This window comes from Scyliorhinus torazame, chromosome 7 (assembly GCF_047496885.1).
Source record: "Scyliorhinus torazame isolate Kashiwa2021f chromosome 7, sScyTor2.1, whole genome shotgun sequence".
Lineage (NCBI taxonomy): Eukaryota > Metazoa > Chordata > Chondrichthyes > Carcharhiniformes > Scyliorhinidae > Scyliorhinus > Scyliorhinus torazame.
This window is the reverse complement of record NC_092713.1, coordinates 188,209,789-188,215,983: the sequence shown is the minus strand read 5'-3', so window position 1 is coordinate 188,215,983 and position 6,195 is coordinate 188,209,789.

Below are 6,195 nucleotides of genomic sequence, written 5' to 3'. Positions count from 1 at the left end.
AGTGGAGTCGAGTCAGGGAAAGGATAGGACACATTCCTGTGGGCCCCTTTTTCCAACTGAAGCTGCTATATTCAGGTATGTTTTTATAGATCTCAAATCTTTTAATGAATTAGGATGGCTCTGTGTGCGAATGGATAAGTGAATGCATAGCTGAATCAATGGGGGGTGAGGTGCATAGTTGGGTGGTCAGGATTATTGGGGGACTATTTGGATAGTCGGTAGAGTGGTTGGGCAGGGTGGTGGTGTGGGATATTGGTAATCATGTGGTTGGGTCGTAGTTGGATGGTGAGTTGGGTCAGGATAAAGGGTAGTTAGGTGGAGTGGTGTAGTAAAGGTGATCAAGGGGTAGTCAGATTAGGTGGGAGGGATAATTGGGTGGTTAGAGAGGTAATTAGGTTGGTGTTAGTTAGGTAGAGGTGGGGGGATTAGACAATATTAATGTTCTGTCAATTACATTGTTGAGGTTAAGAGAAAGAGGTGATGGATGTTTACTGTCTTTGAGTGCATATAGATAGGGAATCACTGGGTGCAGGGGGAGGAACTCCTCATGGGTCTGCTTCTGAGCCGACCAAGTTGGCCATCAACAGGTGCAGGCAGCGGATGATCGAAAGGGTTATCCAACCTGTCTGTTCCCCTACTGCCGCTGTGTTCACAGCCAGGTGGCTCTGGAGAGAGAGCATGCAGTGTACACCATACCATTCAGATCTACCGCAACCTGTGGGTGCAACAGAGATTGGGGTGAATCATCTTCCCTGGCAATTATATATTGGTTTAGTTAGCTAAGTTTGCTTTGATGTTTTGATTTAGTTACAGTGCCCCACCACGGTTTGTCACCCCTCTCATTTGTGTTTATTGATTTTCATTTTATTAAAAAAAAATTATAGATGAGGGATCATTGGGGGCAGAGGGAAGCAGAGAGGAGAACCTCCTTGTGAATCTGCTTCTGCGCCTCACTAAGGTGGTCATCAACAGATTCAGGCTGTGAGCGATCTAGGGGGTTGTCCGACCTGACTGTCTGCCCCTATGTTCGCGGCTAGATGGCTCTGGAGAGGGAGCATACAATATCCATCAGTATGCTTCAGGGCTTCCATGACTTGTGGCCGCCATGGGGTCTGGAATTCATCATCACCCGTAGAAATGATATTTTAATTTGAGTTAGTAAGTTTCCTGTGAGGTTTAGATTTTATTTGTTATGGTGTCCCACCAGGGTCTGTCACCCCAGTTCATTAGTTTATTTTATTGACCTTTTATTTTCTTCCAAAAGAGATTATAAATGGGGGATGGCTGGACACTGGATTGAATGGGAGGAAATTTGCGAGATTAATCAAGTCAATGAACTCTTTCAGTAAAGACAAGCTCTATGTCTTGTTTCGGCGTCGCCAACCAGCTTGGATTTTATTAACAGTCAGTTGGTCGAGAGGGTAGTCAGGTAGTTGATGGGCGAGTTTATGGGTTGTCGGGTAGTCAGAAAGTAGTTGGGTTGGGCGATAGTTGCATGGTTGGGGAGGTGGTTGGGCTGGGGGTTAGTTTGGTGGTCGGTGGGGGGGCCTGATCGGAGGAAGCAGTCAGGTGAATGGCTGGGGCCGGTTGGGTTGGGTTACCAAGGCTACCCCTGGAGATGGGCCAGATATTACATTGTCCAACATTTCCCTGGCAAATATACATGTAAGTGCCGATTATCTGGTCCAAGTCTTCAACCTGAGCTCAGAGAGTCGGAGACATTCCCAAAAGATGCCAGGTGACAGGAATCAGCCCTTCAGAAGTTTAATCTTCCTGGAAATGTCTACTGTCAGCCTTTAGTTCCATTAGTTATTCTAGTGAGTGATTGTTTTGGTTTCCTTTCTCCCTTTAGCCCCTTAACTTTCTGCTCTTAATCAAATACAGTTCTTGTTTTCTACTGTGAAGACAGACACAAAATATTTGTTGGAAGTCTCTGCCATTTTCCTATTCCCCATTATTAATCCTGGTCTCACCTTCTAAGGGACCAACTTTAAGGAACCAATTTACTTTAGCTACTCTCTTCCTTTATATATACTTGTATAAGCTCTTAAAGTCCATTTCTATATTTCTTACTAGTTTACTCTCATGTTCTAATTTCTCCGTCTTTATCCTTTTTTTAGTCATCCTTTCCTGGTTTCTAAAATTTCACCAAACGTCTAGTCCACCACTAATATTTGCAGGATCTTACATCTTTTCTTTCAATTTATTACCATCTCTAACTTTCTTAGTTAACCATGATTGTTCATCCTTCTCATGGTCTTTCTTTCTCACTATAATATATATTCGTTGAGAGCTATGAAAAATCTCCTTAAATGTCTGCCACTGCTTATCTACTGTCTTTAGCCACTTTAGTCAATTCTGTCTTGAACCTTTGTAAATAAGTTTGCTTTAATTTATTAGACTGGTTTTAGATCCAAAATGTTACTCTTGAATTGAATATGAAATTCCATTGTGATATTATCACTCTTCCCTACAGGGTACTTTACTGTGAAATATTTAATTAATTATGTCTCATTGCACATTACCAGGTCCAAAATAGCCTATTACCTGGTTGGTTCCACAATGTACTGTTCTCATAAAATGTCCCGAAAGGAATCTTAAGAACTTGTCTTCAAGGTACATTTGCCAATTTGATTTGTTTATGCTATATGAAGATTAAAATCTCCCATGCTTATTGTTTTTTTTACTTGTTTGTGGGTTGTGGGCATTAGCCAGCATTTATTGCCCAATCTTAATTACCCTTGAGAAAGTGGTGCTACAGTCCATGTTGTCACGATACCCTGGCTAGTGCGCAGTCAATTCCAGCCCCACTTGACCAGGAGTTGCAACACAGGTGAAATAAGATTTTATTTAAAATATCCAGGGTCCTTGGTTAAGCTTAATAAATTACAGCATCAGGCTTGCAACTTTAACCCAAGTGATCTTTTATTATGTGCAGTATTATAATTAAACTGACAGAAAATGTAACTATCGGATACCCTTTCCCAGCCCCCTTCCGAACTACCTCCACTCACTCTGCACACATACACACAAACAACAGAGGGAAAAGGGTGGTTGAGACGGAAAGAAAATATTAATAAAATAAAAGAATAAAAGATCTTTGATGCACTGGGATGACTTCCAGTTAACATCTTTCTGAGGTTCAGGCTTTTATTTTGGTACTTCTTCCTTCTAGACTTGAGATGGCTTTCTCTGGCAAGGTTGTCTACCGTCTCTGCAGACTCAGCATCATTTCAGGTTCACAACAAAGGGTGTGCCAGGCACTTATTGCTTTCAGAACAATTGAACAGTTCTTCCACTTCAACCAGCAGGAGTGAGAGGGAGAGAGCTTTCCTTTCCCTTTCATGGTCTAAACGCTTCTGCTAAGTTCTCTCAGAAAGCATCATGCAGGAACCAATCACTGACAGTTGTCAGGCAGAACACTGGCACTGGCCAACCCACCGGTTACCAGTTAACCAATAGAACCAAGTACCTCCAAAACTAGTTCCCAAGATCCACTCAACGCCGAAGAGTCTGGCTTCTCCCTTCTAAACTACAAAACCTAGGAACAGTGTCCTGGCAAGCAGACTGTTTTAACAGAGTCTTCTGCTTAAAGAAACATCCTAATTGTGGGTCCATGGACCAAAAATAATAAAAGAAAAGAAATGAGAACAATTAAATAACAGGAAGGACTCATAACAATGTGGTGTAGGTACAGCCACAGTGCTGTTAGGAAGGGATTTTCATGATTTTGACCCAGTGACAATGAAGGAACGACAATATATTTCCAAGTCAGGATGGTATGTACTTTGGAGGGGAATGTGCAGATATTGGTCTTCCGATGCATCTGCTGCCTTAGTCCTTCGAGATAGTGGAGGTCAAGAGTTTGGAAGGAGCTGTTGAAGGAGCCTTGATGAGTTGCTGTAGTTGTTACGATACCCTGGGTGAGTGTGCAGCCAATTCCAGCACCACAGGCCCCTGAGTCCCAACATAAGTGAATTTGCCAATAATTCTTATTAAGGTTTTGAGATCTTTGGCCCTCAACTACTCCAATGACTTACAGGCACCAGATCTGTAAGTAAAAACACCATAACTGTTTATTTATAACATGAAAAGAGTTAAAACCTGCGATAATTAAACTAGAATATTATTTCCACCCCCTTTGACCATCCCACCCTCTACCCAAACACACACAAGACAGACGCAATAGAGGAAGGGAAAGGTGTACAATTATCGGGATGGAAATATGGAAGAAAGAGAGATGGGTCGTTGTTGCTGATGTTGAAATCATTGTAGTTGGCTATCTTCCCAGGACATGGGGTGTTGAAAACCACCAGTTGGTTGGATCTTCTGGCATGTGCATTCAATTAGAACTCGCAATTATCAGTCTCACTGAGGTAAGACTAGAGTTATCCACATGAAATTTTAAAAGGTGATTTTCAAACAACTCAGCCTGCCTGCAGCTGGTCTGGATCTTCCTGCAGGTTTAACTGGCTGTGGCGAGAGAGAGAAAGGCCTTTTCTTCGGGACATTAGAGAGGTCATCGGGTAAGAGAGAGAGAGAGATCAGGGGCGAAATTCTTCGTTATCGGCGGAAAGTCCGCCGATCGGCGCAAAAAACGGCGCAAATCCGACTTGCGTCACGTCAGAAAAATGGTTCGAAAGTCTCCGGCCTGAAATGGGCTAGCAGCGACGTAACGGGATCTGCGCTTGCGCAGTGGTTCACGCCGTGCAGCGTCATACGCGCCGCACGGCGTGACGGCTCATAAGGCCGCGCTGCTCCCCCCCACCCGACCGGAACACCCGACCGGAACACCCGACTGGATGGCTGGCCGCCGCTCAGCCCCGAGGTTCGAGTCACGGGATATGGAGGCGCTCCTGGACGCGGTGGAGCAGAGGAGGGACGCCCTGTATCCCGGGCACGGCCGCAGAGTTGCCCCACGCCCACAGCCAGCGTCTGTGGAGGGAAGTGGCAGAGGCCGTCACCGCTGCGGCTCTGACACCACGGACAGGCACCCAGTGCCACAAGAAGGTGAACGACCTCATCAGAGCAGGCAGGGTGAGCCTCCCCCCATATCCCCCACTCTCCCATATCCCCCCTTCCCCCATATCCCCCTCCCCATATCCCCCCTTCCCTCATATCCCCCTTCCCCCATATCCCCCCTCCCCCATATCCCCCCTCCCCCATATCCCCCCTCCCCCATTCCCCCATATCCCCCCTCCCCCATATCCCCCCTCCCCATATCCCCCTCCCCCATATCCCCCCTCCCCCATATCCGCCCCTCCCCATGTCCCCCTCCCCCATATCCCCCCTTCCCCCCATATCCCCCCTCCCCCATATCCCCCATATCCCCAAGTGAATCCAGCCCTAACCTTAACCTCTGCAATGCACGCGCAACCGATGGCGTGCATTCATATACCTGCCTAACAGTGTTGCCTTTTACCCCTGCCACCCCCCCCCCCCCCACAGGATAAGTGCGCACACAACAATAGGGAGCATGTGAGGACTGGAGGAGGCCCCGCTGATGAGAGGCCACTGACCGAACATGAGGAAAGGGCCCTGGAACTGGCTGGCGGACCTGATGACCGGGAGGTTGCTGATGCAGAGGTCGGGGGCGTAGTAGCAAGTGAGCCACCGACAGCCCGTCCCCATATCCCCCTCCCCTATATCCCCCTCCCCATATCACCTGATCACTGCCTGATGTCTAACCATGCATGCGTCATTGTGTATCGCAGGACCAAACGTCCAGGCACCCATCCCCGCAGATGCAGACCGCCCGCATGATGCCCCTCGAAGGCCATGGGAGACGGAGAGAAACGAACCCTCCAGCATGCGACGCCCGCAGGATGCCCCTCGGACGCCACGGGAGACGGAGAGACCCGGACCCTCCAGCATGCGACACCCGCAGGATGCCCCTCAGAGGCCACGGGAGATGGAGAGACCCGGACCCTCCAGCATGCGACGCCCGCAGGATGCCCCTCGCACAGCACGGGAGACGGAGAGACCTGGAGCAACAGGGAGACGACACCCCCGTCACGTGCGGGAGCGACCACCCAGCGATGAGGGGGGCAGCCACAGGCCCCCCGTCACATCCGAGCCAGGACACCACTACCCAGGACACCACTACCCAGGACACCACTACCCAGGACACCACTACCCGGGACACCACTACCCGGGACAGCACTGCCTAGGACACCCCTACCCGGGACAGCACTA